This window comes from Rhyacophila brunnea, unplaced genomic scaffold (genome assembly GCF_057557595.1).
Source record: "Rhyacophila brunnea isolate RB1 unplaced genomic scaffold, BYU_Rbru_1.0 scaffold_2, whole genome shotgun sequence".
In the NCBI taxonomy this organism is placed as follows: Eukaryota; Metazoa; Arthropoda; class Insecta; order Trichoptera; family Rhyacophilidae; genus Rhyacophila; species Rhyacophila brunnea.
Window position 1 is genome coordinate 5,578,041 of NW_028232859.1, and position 15,871 is coordinate 5,593,911.

The 15,871-nt window shown below is 34.3% G+C and overlaps 1 long non-coding RNA gene across 1 annotated transcript; it reads right to left on the reverse strand.

The window, feature by feature from the left end:
* Positions 1-153: 153 nt before the first annotated feature.
* LOC147071740 (uncharacterized) lies at positions 154-4,900 on the reverse strand. Its single transcript, XR_015070574.1, has 4 exons — positions 4,787-4,900; positions 4,391-4,532; positions 2,932-2,988; positions 154-1,075 (listed from the first exon to the last, which is right to left on the reverse strand). It is a non-coding gene; the product is annotated as an uncharacterized LOC147071740 (long non-coding RNA).
* Between the last annotated feature and the right edge of the window lie 10,971 nt (positions 4,901-15,871).

Sequence of the window (15,871 nt, forward strand, 5' to 3'; positions counted from 1 at the left end):
ACAAAAAGGAATTGCACGGCTGAAGGCACGTGCAATCTATGATTAAAGATGTACTTACTAAAGTCCTGGGCGCCACACGGTCTTGATACCGTGAAAGATTGTAATTATATAGCAGAGTGGAATAAAGGGGAAATAATAAATGAAAGAGCTGATTATGTACTTGACCAAACTATATTATAGCGAAAACAAGAATATTACATTAAAAGGTTATTAAGGAAATACTATAATAACGGCAAGCAGCTAAGTTTTAAAAGAAACATTGGAAGATAAGTGAATCAAATAATAATAGTTTTACAATACCAAACTTGGAACGAACACAGAGGCCTCAAGCACTGCGGCTGCAATCGTGCTGCTTTAAGTGACGTCCATTATAAATGTTGGTAAAACCAAAGCAGAGCACGACTATCCTGTATGACAGACCGAATCAAAAAGCCCTGTTGCTACTTTCACACCTCGCGACGTCCGCTGCGGCCGGAAATTCTAACAGCGACATCTGTGGAATCGCGAACGCTCCATGACTTGACCATAAATATTCGACGGGGTTGCCAGAGTATGAATGTTGGTTATGGTCATTTTGAACATAACAATATCCCCGTCCTTGGAAAAGAGAAGGTCCAGCCATGATGCGAGCTTCGTCTTGAGGCGTCCCGGATGTCTTCAAAGTAGGAGTGAACTTCCCGGGGCTCGTGCACAAAGGGCAGCAAACGGGAGGAGATGTGAAAGCAACATAATTTTCAATCATCAGCTTCATCGGACGGTATCCTGGTGGTAGCTTTCCGGTTTTGGGTGACCCTTCCAAGAGGCGTACGACGTGGGCTGGTACGTTTCAATGCTTCGATAGATGTTATGTAAAAAAAACGACGAGAAATGGGTGTAAAGCTCGCCTCCGATGGTTGACGTCGGAGGGAAGTAATCTTGAAATTGTGTGAGGTGGTCCAACGGGAGGGTGTTCTACGGGGTAGTGAAGGTCTAGGAGCCATCGTAGAAGTTTTCCCTACCTAACGAAGTTCCACCACGAAGAATGATTTGAAATAACTAATTGTTTTTATGAAAAAAAAATATGAAACAGAAGCATCTACAAAACAAAACAAAATACATTCATAAACAACCCAGATAAATTGTGAAATTATGTCAATAAGTTTTAGTAAGTAAGCAATAGTAATAAGACGCTAAGCGTAAAATAAATTGTATATATAAAAATGATTATTTATAATTCAGATTTTAGATTACTGATTTTGACAATAAGGTATCAAAATCAGCTCAAGTGTAATGATGCAAATAGTTGATGGAAGCAATGCAATACGTCAAGAAGAAAAACCAGTATGGTAATAATAAATGAACTGTCGACTGATCATCGTACAGTATTAAATACAGTATTGCAATAAAAAAAAGAAAAAAGTCATTCCACAACTTGATCAATTACTGAATTAAAAGGTAATGAGTACAGAAAATATGGTAAATAGCTACTTTTGAATTGGCGTGCGTATGAGGCTAACGGTATAATGTATTGACGACAAACGTCAATCCGTATATTTAATAAATTTAGCAAAATTAAACTACAACAAAATAGTACAGACTACCAAATCTGACTAATTCAACAGCGGGTTGACAACCAATCGCAGTACCTTGGATTCCCTGAATGCATAAATATAAAAGTAACGTGAGCTGATAATCTAAGCTGCGTACTGAATTACGCGTAGATTTCCTGTTAATTACAAAAACAAGAGAACGAAAAAAAAACACGAGAAAAGCTCCGCGATAACTAAATTTAAATAACTACGTTAAAGGTCTACGATTGCGGTACGAGACGTCGTAAACTTCAACAAACACGGTTCATTCTTCAGGACTACTCTAGGGATGAAGCCTAAACTAACTTAACCTACAATATGATTACCACACCGTGAACGTTAAAATTAACTTGATCTCGCAACACAAGAGACTATTCTCAACCACGACCGGCGTCTCCATCCGGAAGGAAAATCCCCCCACAAAGCTTCCTAAAACTCCAGGTTGGGATCCGTCAAAAGGCGCGGACGTGAAAGTGAATAAAGAAATAAAGCAAACGGAAAAGCCACGCGGAAAACAGACAACTGCAAAGGCATCAGTAACACGTCGGAAGTTAAATGTAATTAATAAACCAATATAGGTTATAGCGCGTCTCACATTCAAGTGAGGGCTATAAAAAAACAAATAAGCTAACATGCAACAGGTTCCGTATGAATAACGGCCAAGAAGAATTTAAGCAAAAGAATGGTTCCTCACAATCCAATTCAGGTAACACTTATCAAAAATTGACCCAAAGTCAGTAGAGTCCAATAGAATCCCCACGTTCAAGGCGAATTCCATGGCTGCAGATGTGACGAAAAGGCAAGCGAACAGCCCTCCTTTCCGTACAGAGTTTAACTGCTAGAAAAAAAGACACCTGCCTTGGGGACCGTCTTCAGCACCCAAGGTCTTTAGAGAGAGACGTCACGGGTCCACCTTCAGTTCCCGTGAACGCGCAGAGAAAAAGGCTAGCAGTCAAAAAAAAATATTAAAATCTCCAAAATCTTCCATCAATAAAAAAAAACTCCTCCTGAATTGAACTGCGTGAGCTAAATATACCATCTTAGACAGTGTAAAGAAAATAAGTTATAAAAATGAAACGAAAGAAAACCACACGCGAAGACAAATATAATAGCAAACCTTATTAGAATTTGATGCAAAATTGGCAAGACGATATAAATTTGTAAAATTGTACTATAGAAATATGAAAGCAAAAATGACTCCTCGAAGCGTATCCAACTGCTCCGCCCAAGAGTGAAACCCGCCTCTCGAAGCGGGAACCCGTAGCACCGATTGATTAAAATTAAATGCCGCACTTGGGCCAATATCTGCTATAGCGGATAGGGTATACCTCTGCTCCGAGAGACTGCAAAACACGGTACTCACTTGGCTGGTCATGGCAGTTGAAAAGCCACGATCAAAATACGGTCAGCGCACAGTCATCTGAAACCACGATATAAGATTAAAGTACAATGTAGAAAGGTGTAAAATGCCAAAAAATAAGAAAGGAAAAAAAATGCAAAAATTATTCAGATTCAAGAAATAAACACAAGCGGTTCATTATGAGATAAATTAAGCTGTATAGAGGCAAAAAAAACTAATTAAAATCTGGGGTGTTTATCAACGTTAACAAATAATGTATATGACATAAAACAAAGAGGACTAGAGAATATCAAATGCAATTTGTAATGCTAGCATGGTAACTTCACAAAAAATGAAAAATTACCTTTATAATAATTCTTTTATAATGATATTCATAGTCAATTTGTAAATATTATAATTAAAGTCATATTTGTAAATATTATAATCAAAAAATTTTAATGAAGTCGACTTGATAATTAATCACAGTTAGATGAGAGTAAATATCGTTGAGATATAGATATAGTTGAATTGCGACGCAAGAAGTATTACCAAAACACAATAAAAAAGAAAAAGAAAAACCAATATACTACGTTAGGATCAAGCAAAGCAATCTATAGGATATTATTTATAAAAATTTAGACAAATATAATAAAAGAATTCAGCGTTAAAGTTGAATATGAGATAGTATGCAAGCAAAACTATATTTATAATTGAGATTGCAAAATTAATGGTTTAATAAATTTCAAAAGCAAAACAAATCATAATGATTGTCCAAACCAAAATATGTTGGAGAAAATGACATTTAAAGTTCCGAACAAAGATTTAGTGTAAAAAGGTTAAATGAAAAAAGTAATTAGCGGAACATATTATTAAATTTGAATTATTTAATAATCAACAAGAGACACGCTATTTATTTGTATAAATGCGGATATTTGCAAAACTAATGTTTTAAAGAAAAATCAAAAGACAAAATTTTAGAATGGTTCAGTTACAAGAAAAATTCAAAAAAGTTAAATTGAACAGAATTAAATTTTGTGAAAACTGGCATAAATTAAAAGGAAAATTGATTATCACTTCATAACTGAGGGATCGAGAGATCAGAAAGTTAAATAAATTTTAACGTTGACATTTGAAAAAAATGAATCAGGAAAATATTGATTTAATTAAGTAAATCTATTTCATTAATAATAATTTACTATATGCGATGAGTCCTTTAAATTAAATAATTTTACTTTTCTAATAAACAAAAATCTGCGGAAGTTAATTCAAATTAAAAAAATAAATTTTGTAATTGAAAAAAATGATTTAATTATACAAATATTTTACTCTAGCGGCCAACAAACGAAGCTAGAAACAAAGAACGGTTTGAAACCATGGTCAATCGCAAGAAAGAAACATTTGACAGGCTGTAAAAACTGAATTTAATGCAAATGAATTGATTAAGAAATAAGATATTAGGTTATAAAGATAAAGTAACGTTGACCTGTTTTGGGAATTCCATGTATGTAATAGCTAGGGAATGTTTTAATTCCATTGGTAATAATTTTGTTTTCATCCATATCATTATTGATCGATATTATACCAAGTTCTGTCATCGATAATAGGTAACCAAAAATTTCTGAAATCTCAAAAAACAAAATCATAATATGTGAAAACAATTAGAAAGAATTTGGGCACAAACTGAAAATGGTAGCACTAAAGAAATGTCACCACATATTATACATCGAAACATGAAATATAATATTAAATTTAGCGTGGGTAGGAAGCTACAAATGTCACAATGCAATGAATGATCAGGCAGAAAAAAAACTATAAGAAACAAATGAAACTGAACCAAACTTTGAATTTAAATAAAACAAAACACATTAAATAAACGAACTATAATAAATGATTCACCAAACTTTCAATGTTAATCTGACAGCAAAATCAAAATAAAAAAAATGTCGACCGACCAAACTGACGTTTCGATTTACAAAATGAATCACGAAAGAAGTGTTGCCAGTATGCGAAACCACGGAACAAAACTGCTTGAAAAGGATAATCGCTTTTTTTCTACAACCGAAGTATGAAATATTGTAACAAAACGAAGGTGAGAAAAAAACAATTCGGAAGCGCGCCAATGATATATTAATATTTTGTAGTTGTGATCCTTATCGTCACAACTACAAAATAAAAGAGAAAAGTGTCGACAGCTAGGTAGCTGGAGTAGAGTATAAAAGAACAGAGCATGAGACAAAGGCATGGGTTGCGTGCATCCTTTTCAAGCTGAACAAAATTACTTCCGTAACCCCGTAACCCCGTCGAATATTTATGGTCAAGTCATGGAGCGTTCGCGATTCCACAGATGTCGCTGTTAGAATTTCCGGCCGCAGCGGACGTCGCGAGGTGTGAAAGTAGCAACAGGGCTTTTTGATTCGGTCTGTCATACAGGATAGTCGTGCTCTGCTTTGGTTTTACCAACATTTATAATGGACGTCACTTAAAGCAGCACGATTGCAGCCGCAGTGCTTGAGGCCTCTGTGTTCGTTCCAAGTTTGGTATTGTAAAACTATTATTATTTGATTCACTTATCTTCCAATGTTTCTTTTAAAACTTAGCTGCTTGCCGTTATTATAGTATTTCCTTAATAACCTTTTAATGTAATATTCTTGTTTTCGCTATAATATAGTTTGGTCAAGTACATAATCAGCTCTTTCATTTATTATTTCCCCTTTATTCCACTCTGCTATATAATTACAATCTTTCACGGTATCAAGACCGTGTGGCGCCCAGGACTTTAGTAAGTACATCTTTAATCAGAGATTGCACGTGCCTTCAGCCGTGCAATTCCTTTTTATATTCTAATTTAATTTTTTACAGTTGTCAGTTGCGAGGTTACGGAAGTAATTTTGTTCAGCTTGAAAAGGATGCACGCAACCCATGCCTTTGTCTCATGCTCAGCTTTTTTCTTTTTCTCTTTTATTTTGTAGTTGTGACGATAAGGATCACAACTACAAAATATTAAATATTAATATATCAAAACATAGAACTTCGATAATCTAAACAACTGCCTAACCATAGTCGGAGAAGTGCCGAGCGAGAAAAAGCGATGCAATATTGTTGGCGTAAGTAAATACTGTGTACGATAGAAATCATAACAATGATCACATTTATCATGCCTACCTAATTTATGCGTTCTAGAATAAATCGCGTTGCATGTTCAAAATTAAATTGTTCCGCTATGGTACATGGCCTGTCAGAGAAAATACAAATACCTGAGCAACAGATCTTCACCTAAAGGAGAAGAGATATGACAGGGAGTCGCAGTCAAGGGTAAAAAATATATAATAATAAATATGGTCACTGTAGTGCCGTAACTAATGACTTATACGATAAAAAGCGAACGCTCTAAAATCATACGAAGAGTGTCTGAAAATTATTTTTACCTTCACGATTAGGGATTGCAATACCGAATATATAAGAATGAATATATCAATAACCGGTATTCCTTATTGAATATCGGTATTAATGCCGGTATTCGTCAAACATATTATAGAAAGACCTACCTATTAATAATAATATTGTAATTATTATTTTTTTAAACACTATTTTATAGCAACCTAAAATATCTACCTACATATTTTATAATGTTGATTTTTACTAATATGTAAAGATCGTAATATTTTAGAACTGCTAATTTTTACAATTAGGTACCTACTATAAGTCCGGGCACAGGAAAATTTCTCTTAAATTCAACGTTTGTTGGATGTAGGTACTATCAACGTTGGATCAATAGTTATAGGAAAATTGGAAATATTCGCCACGAATATTTTCTTCTTCGAAATAATATGTTAATTCATCGTGACAATTTGAGGGATTTTGTTTTAATATTATTTAACTTTTGTTGGTTTCAGTCTTCAAACAACTTATAGGTACACCAATTTCAATATCTTCTTCTTCGACCATGTCCGATCCTAATAGGATCATATGGGCCTCCACAGAGTAGAGGTTTGTATTAACAGATTTTGTTTTTACGAGAAATGGATGTCAGCCACTTGCTCAACCTATTAGGTCCATACCCTGACTCACACACACATTGAAAAACAATATGTGTACTTGCCAGACCCAGGATTCGAACCTGGGACCCACGGCATGATAGTCCAACGCTTATGCCGCGCGGCCACCGTGGGCGTATATAGTTAGTACTAAGTAATGAAAAAAGAACATTAAATTATTTTCGAAAAACATAAACGTGTACCTATGCTTTCTTAATACCGAAAAGACCGGTATTCATTATTTTTGAAATTGGTATTTCGGTATCGATTAGTAATTGAATAACGGTTTTGAAATACCGGTATTGCAATCCCTATTCATGATACAAAATCCGGTAGAAAATGTTTATTAGGTAGGTACGCTAAAAAATTATAACCCCTATATTATTATATTGGAAAAAAGCACTTCATGTTTTCGATCGTCGTGTTCTAGGTTTTCGGGGAGTCAGCTGGGTACTTACAGTCATTCTAAATCCATTTATCATCTGAAATGTTACTGCCTATTGTCTCGTCAAATCAAATAATATAAAAGGAAACCTTTCCTGAAATAACTTATATGTAGAGCTTTTACTGTCTCATTTTACAATACACGTTTTGCATAACAATAAACACAATACAAACAAAAATAACCTCGTCTTTGTCACTCTGTAAATAAATACTGGGAGCTTCCTACTCTAAATAGCCGACTTATATTAATGGTTTTTTATTTTTTTTCTCGTTTTCGTCCTGCCTAGAATATCATACCTTAATGAAATCTTTCTTCGAATGAAATGATACAAAACTTTCCAATAAAGCAGTACATAATTGCATTACATATTGGTACCGGTGGCGAAGTGTGGATGTAGGCTGTTTAGGTACGCCATAAATAGTTCACATTAAATTTTGTTAGTCATGCGTATTTGTTTTTGTTGAACTAAGACTATACTTTACAGATGGTGTTGATTAGTTTTTAAAAATCAATTAAACCCCACCTAAACGAAACCATAATAGTTTTAGTATATTTTGGGCGATACGACAAAATTGTACACACTTTTTCATTCATACTCATTATTTTCGTTGGATTAAGAATACATATTACACAAAATTGTTGGTTCATTTTTTAAATTCATTAAGCCCTGCCTATCCCTAACTATAATAGATAAAACAATATTATTCTATCTATAAAATATCCAAAGTTATGTATGATTTAATTGTATAATTTTAGATATTGTATAGATAGATAGACGAGTATTTTTTTACTATTATCTATTATAGCTTGGTTTTCGCTGGTTTAATGGAATTTTGAAAACTAACCAACAGCATCTGTAAATTGTAGTCTCATTTCAATGAAAACAAATATGTATGACTGACAAAGTTTAGTGTGCACTATTTATGGCGGATCTCAATAGCCTACCTCCACCCTTCACCACTGATTGGTACGTACCAACCCATATTACAACTGTATACTAATGTTTCAAAATGTTTTATTTCATGTAGGTACACAATATTATTACCTATATATCACGATAAATTTTCTACAAAACCCATACGTAGGTATTGCGTGTTATCATATATTTAGGTAAGTACATAAGTATACCATGTACTTATTTCGATTGCTTATTCGATGAGACGGCTGGGTCTCGTTAATAGTTGCGGAGTATAAGTTTTGTGGAGAATAGTTGACGCAGGGATATAGCTCAGGCATTAACCTTTTGATGGCCGAACTGCTGGATGTCTGGAGCGCTACAGCTGGTCCTCGGGTCACACACTCGCACGAGATTGTTACCAAAAGTAGAATACCTAAACTAAAATAATCACCACTGTTCAAGGTCAAGTTTGATACAAGCATACCTGTGTGAAAATAAAATAGGGATAATATTATAAAATCACTACTTTTCAGATAACCGCCAAAATATTATTAAGTTTTTTACAACTACTTTGAACGAGAAATTATATATTAATTATTATGTGAATATTACTAATTTGGCAGTGTCGATTCGATTTCTCATTGTCTCCTTTACTAATCATATAAGCATAAGTATTTTAATTATTATGGAGTATTTAACTATTTTTAGACTCTATTTTCTTTTCGCATGCAGTAATATTTTCTAAATGACGTTACATCTATTTAAAATTTCTTTGGTGATCATTTGTACACATTCTCAACATTTCTCAGATCTCCGATGCGAGTAATGCATATTGGGTCTAGACCAGGGGAGGGCAAACTTTTTGGATGGGGGGCCAAATTCAAGAATTCAAAATGAGCGGCGGGCCGCAAGTAAAATACCATTTTTAGATATACACTATTTATTATCACGAAAAATAAACATTGCAAAAAAAATAATGAGAAGAATGAAACTGTTGTACATTTTTGAACATTTTTTTAAACTCAGGTGTTAAATTTGTAGTTGATATTCTCAAAACTACTTGAAAATGGGCATCGGAGATATTTGATCGTAAAGAATTTTTATTGAGGTTCATGATCAAAAATGTTTTTTCACATAAATATAGGTTGATCCAAAACTAATGAACATTCTTCTTGCATAATCTTTAAGTTGGTCGAATTTGTCTGAATTAAGGGCACTGTAAAATTTGGAGATTTCTTCACGACGATGCAATTCTCTTAAATCAATGTCACACTGCAGATCAATAATCTCAAGTTGTAGCTCTATCGGTACACTATCAATATCTATTGAAAATGGATCGCGTACTATTGCTAAACAAATTTTAATCTATTGTCAATATTTAAAAAAAAATATATATAAAAAAGTTATTCGTAATCAGAAGTACAATTAATGATGGCGGGCCGCAAAAAAATACCCGGCGGGCCGCAGTTTGCCCCCTCCTGGTCTAGACTCTAGATTCTAGAACGATTAGCGTCGGAACAACTTGGTGCTACGCAATCGAATGAAGTTCGAAAATAAATAGACGTTCCTGAATTATAGGTACTTTTAAAATATAAGTAGGTACTTATACTTAATATTTATATATTATTTAATACTTGGTGAGAATTTAAATATGCAGACGTAAATAATGATATTTCCTTATTTTTTATTCAACGAATAATTCACAAGATTTACGAATGTAACATTCAAATTATTGAACATACATAATTTAATTCAATAAATAGAATGTTACATTCTTAAATCTTGTGAATTATTCGCTTAATAAAAAAATAGTTAATTAAAAATTATTAGCAAGTTCAAGTAAGTTACAACAAAAAATCTTGGAGTGATCCGTGACGTCGGTTAGTACCTACTTTGATTTAAAATACAAAAGCCGATTGCCAATGTAGCTCAATTTAGAAAGCACTCCAGTGAGTATTAAAAGCCATTAGTTAAAATTTGTCATAATTAGGTATGACTCCTTGAGCATTGTGGTTAATGTGGAGTATCGCCGAGAGATACAGGTTCGATTCCTGCGGGGTGGGTTGGGGTGTCTTACATTATTTTAAAAGATTTTCTGTTGGTTATAATATATTTTCTCAGAAGTGTTTTCAAAATTATGTATGTTCAAAAAACAATATGTTAAGAGAAAAGTGACTTAAAACTAAAGTAGTAGATAGAAACTTATTAAATTTGTCTGTTTTATGTTTCAAATCGTAACGAAGTCTATTTATTTCATTTATGAACGTTATTTCATTCGACAGCGGCGTCCACTTGTCCTGGCGTCTAGTTATCCCAGTGCCTGCCTATTTTATGACATTGTAGAATAATGCGAATATTGTCATTTTGATATATCTCCCATGGGCCTCCAACACTGCGGGATCTGACATCACGTATTTCCACCACTGCAAGAGAGGCTATAATGAAATTAAAAATCTTTAGTCCGGTAAGATCCCCTAGAATAGGAATATTCTATTAAAATATATTGAAGTTATGAGCGAACAGTCATTCATTTTTAACCCAGTAGAAATTTTGCGGTGTGTTACAATAGCTACGCACACCATCTACGCATTTTAAGCGTAGCAGCTACGACTAAACGCTACGCTTGCACTTTTGTACTACAAACCGCGTAACTATCTACTCTATAATATAAAAACATAATGTAAACAATTCAAATTTTATTTCCAGGCGTATGATCAATATTCGCGGATTTCCCGTAAACTGTAAACTTAAAATTAGATCCATCAAAAAAACTTTCGCCTATTACTTTCGTGTAGCGGGCAGCGGGGGGGGGAGGGGGTTGAAGACTCAGATAGGGAGTTGTCACACCAGACGTAGGGGAGAAGGGCGGAACTTCCCTAGTGTGTTATAATAATATATCATAGCAGACTCCTGTATCGGATACGCCACAGAAAGAAGAAGATACATGGAGAAAACACCTTTTGACTACTTGTATACTTTGCCTCGTTGTCATCGGTAGCGTGCTTTAACAATTGCACACATCAGTCATTGAAGTTAAAGGCCCCACCAAACCACACCCGGTCTTAATCGGGCGCATCACGGAACCCTACGTCTTGATGTGAAGCATCATTTTTATTTTTATGACTGGGAATGTCTCAGGAGCAAACCAAAGACTAAGCCATGCACCCAAATGTGCTTTGACTGAATTTACATGACTTTAAGTTAAGGAACCCATGGGAGAGATGAGCACGCAGAGGCAATATTAAAAATTGTAGTAAGTAACAAATTAAAGCTAATACAAAACTGCCGAACATTCTAAGTGAAGAGATCTTCACGTTGGTATTGTGGCGACAAGGTCGGACGTTCCGATGGGACCAACAGCTGGTTGAACCGACTTGGGCAGCTCTTCTCTTTCCGTACACATTACACATCATCAGGTAAATTTGAATATTGCATCCTATGATTCAATCAATAATTCACTCACTTGGTAGAGTGCCCATATTTGAAGCCGTGGTTGGTCACTGGCTCGATCCCGCAACTGTGAAGAAATACATGTTGCTTTCAATTATGCTTAATTTAGTGCAAGTGTGTAATAATATCCTGGACAAATAACTATTAATTGCCCAGTAAAGATATCTGGGGATATAACCCCCACCATGTGGCAATCCATTTATATGACGCTTAGGAACGAACATGGTAATTATTTTTTTATAGAATTGTACGCTGACTGGTCAAACCACTCCCAAATGTAAATATTTGAAGAGAATACTGCTATGTACATATATTATAATGTGTACATACACACATTGCAATTTCATTATCATTCTTTGAACAGTGGAAATATCATTAGGAAAAAGGTATATTCGTAACATAAAACACTATACTTAATATAAATTACTAACTCCAGGTATTATAAAATCACCTTAATTTTGTATTAAAACAAGGCTTAAATTCCTTAAACGTTTAGTCAGTTGAGACGTTTTTGAAAATGGGGAATAATTTTCCGGTGAATGAAATGAAAAAGTGATGAATAACCAGTTTATTTACAGTTATATTCACGGTACCTATTTAATATTATTTATTTAGAAACAAAAGTCTTTAACAATTATGCAACAGCAAATTTAGTGATTAAATCTGAATCGATATGGCCTGAGTGGGTATAATATGCGTTATACGTTAGGCCCGTTTCAGACAGGACACCGGTGTTGCGGTCGATATAATATAGGAGGCTTTTGTATTCGAATAAACGGGCCTCTGTATTAAGTTTATGAACGCCCCAGAGCTAATGAGTTAACGCATAATTTCGCGTTATAAATTAGAACATAAAACTGGCTGCGGTAATAAAAACAAGTGTATCGGCGGCTTGAGAGTGTAGCGGCCGACGGAAAAAGTATCGGACACGCGTTGACTCATTAGCTCTGGGGCGTTCATAAACATAATACAAAAGCCCCTTCATTCGAATACATAGGCCTCCTTATTATATACGAGCCCGACACCGGTGTCCCGTCTGAAACGGGCCTCACTTGGAATAGGAACACGTCTGAAACACTCCGTAATAATTCCCATTCCAAGTAACGAATACATTCACGTATTTACATACGTATTTTTATGAAACGGGCCCTAATGGTACATACATAATATGACTCAAACCTAAGCCATATGACAAAATAAAATGAATAGGTACAGATGTTTTGAAATACGTAGATTTTGAGATCTGCGTATCTGTTCAACAATACTAACAAGTGCTAATATTTCGATAAAAACCTACCCTAGATAGCTGCCGTAGCGGCCGAAAGCAGTCTTGTGTATAGAATAGATGCGCAGGAATATAACTGAACCTGCCTACTAATACAATACGAAGATAGTAAATTCTTTAGACTATGGATACATGTAAATTCCTACCTACTTGATAGATTCGACGAATCTTCTACAAAATATATATAATAGCATTATAATCATTATTGGTAGTGGGTACCTAAGTTTAATGATTTATTTTCCTGTATGTAGGTATGTATTTAGAAAAGTAGAAAAGATCACGCTGCCAAAATAACACAAAATATCTACCACTGGCCATAAAAAATAAAGAAATATATGAAGGAACATAATAACACAATACCCACATTATATCGACCTATCTTAATGTGTAACCTCTCAAAATGCAAAATTTACAATAAAATTGAAATCGATTCTATGATTAAGTTAGTAGATGATTGGTGAAATTTGAAATAGGTAGCTCAAGTTAAACATACATATAAAAACATAATTCGCATGAACCATAGACGGATCAATAGTTTAAAGGCAAATGCGCTCACCTGGAAAGCGAATGACGTGAGTTCAAGTCCCATTCGGACCAAGTTTATTTCTAGATTAATATTATTTATGATTTTGAGGTTTTTATGATGTTCTCGGGTCAGAGCACTGATCAAATAAGTTGAGAATAGTTGACAATCATTTCTCGTAAAAAAAATAATTAAGAAACCTCTTTGGCAGATGATGATTCATAGAGACAAATAATAATAACAATGGTACGCATGCCATACGTTGACGACTATGCACTGACAATACCGGTCCTTCTCTAACATTATGGACTGAATCGTGGAAAGTGTATTTTGTCCCTCTCTCACCGACAGACGTTTCTCGTCTCGTGGGAAAAATCAATTGGTGTGTGATGCGCATGTGCGCGGACACTGCGCCTTTGAGATGCTGCAGTATTTTGAAGTCGACACGTGCGTTGATATTAATAATATATTTCATTTTGTCATCTTTTAATATATTTCAGTTCTTTTTTCACGCGCTTTTTAGAGTTTTTTTATCGTTCCGTAGGTTCAATGCGCCAAGGATTACAGAACCCAGTAAAGCCCGATGGTAATTTACCCCACAAAAACCCAATACCGGTTCAATACGGTTTATGCATCATATTGGTCTTTAATGATAATAATAAACTTGCCATAAAACTTAAAATACTGAGGAGTACAGTGGAGTAATAAACGAGTACCTATAAAAGAGTATGTAAGTATATAATATTATTTATTTCTAAAATTAGATTCAAACGTGTAAGTATCTGATTTGCCTGAAAAGTAATACACATTTTATTGCTAAAACTTAGTTACATTCCATTGAGTACATGTGTGTAAAATACTTTTACAAAATGGCTGCTGCCCGACGGCAAAATTATCCGGACCCCGATCCTTATCGTAATGTATCGTAGGAGATGAAGCTGCCAACCAAAACCAATAACATCAAGTACCTACCTACTTGTCGATATAAAATTTAAACATTGTTAATTTATTTAGCTACATTTATCATATACTAGAAAAAATTACCAGTTGGCATTGCCACCTGTCAATATTCTTGGACGTGCTTAGTTCTACAACATAAATTACTAGCAGTATCACCCGGCGCTGCCCAGGAGTGGAATGGTTTAATATTTGAAAATAAAAATTCTAAATTTAATACGTAGAGTGCAAAGAATTGAATTAAAAAAAATATAATATTAGAAATTTTTATACTATCAATATCGAAATCAATCATAATTTGATTTCGAATAGCGCTGATGAGCGGGTATTGAAAAGGCCAATAGTTAAAATTTGTCGCAATTAGTACGTCGCCTTGTAGCATAGAGGATAATGCGCGGACGGGGCGTAAACCCAAGAGATGCTGGTTTGATTCCAGCCGGGTGGATTACTTTTTTCAAAAAGATTTTTTCTATTGGTTATGATATATTTTCTCAGAAGTGTTTTTTAAAATTATGTATGTTCAATATCGTATTCTTATTTTATTAAAAGTTAATTTTGTTAGTAGAATCGTATTGAATAGAAGGATGGTTGAAAAGTTATTCATAAACCTCTGTTTCTTGGTTTATTTATTACATGAATATCAATAATTTTTATAATATGTTTTAGGTATTTACTTAATATGTTTGCAAATGTATTCTATTTGCAGTTCAAAATGTGCTTGCCGTATTTGTGTGATTATCTAAAATGACGGTTCAGGGAGGCAACCGACTTTGAAACCTTTGATAGTCTTTTAGCGGTCTCGTTGTTAAATGACGAGACCGCTGTTGGAGGTGACCAGGAGTTGAAATGAGAAGTCGAATTGGTGGTTGCTCCGATGGATGGAGGAGCGAGGTTTTATTGCGGCTTAAACAGTCGGTACAAGAGTTGTGATATTGTTCCGAGGTCCGAGGCTCAGTAGATAAGATGCTGTGCGATACATAGACTGAGATACTGACAGTCCGGGAAGTTATGATAGACTGCTCTTTCCAGTCAATTATGATCCGCTATTTATTGACACATTATTGAATAATATATTGAAATGACTTGTTCAATAAATTTTGAATCAGCTATTTTTAACGATAATTGGACATTTCGCTGACTGTCGTTGAAATTAATATGAAGAAATGATATTATAATTTATTTAGGTCAGTTATTTCTTTGAGTTTACGATAATTGGATACTGGCTGATTCTACGTGAAAATGAATAAATAAATAATATTATAATTGAGATCTGGGTTACACCGACCCAGCGTTCGAAATGGGCAATTTTACGAACCGGAGCGCTCGATAATTTTCCGAAAATATTAAAATATTTATGTAAGATTATATAAAA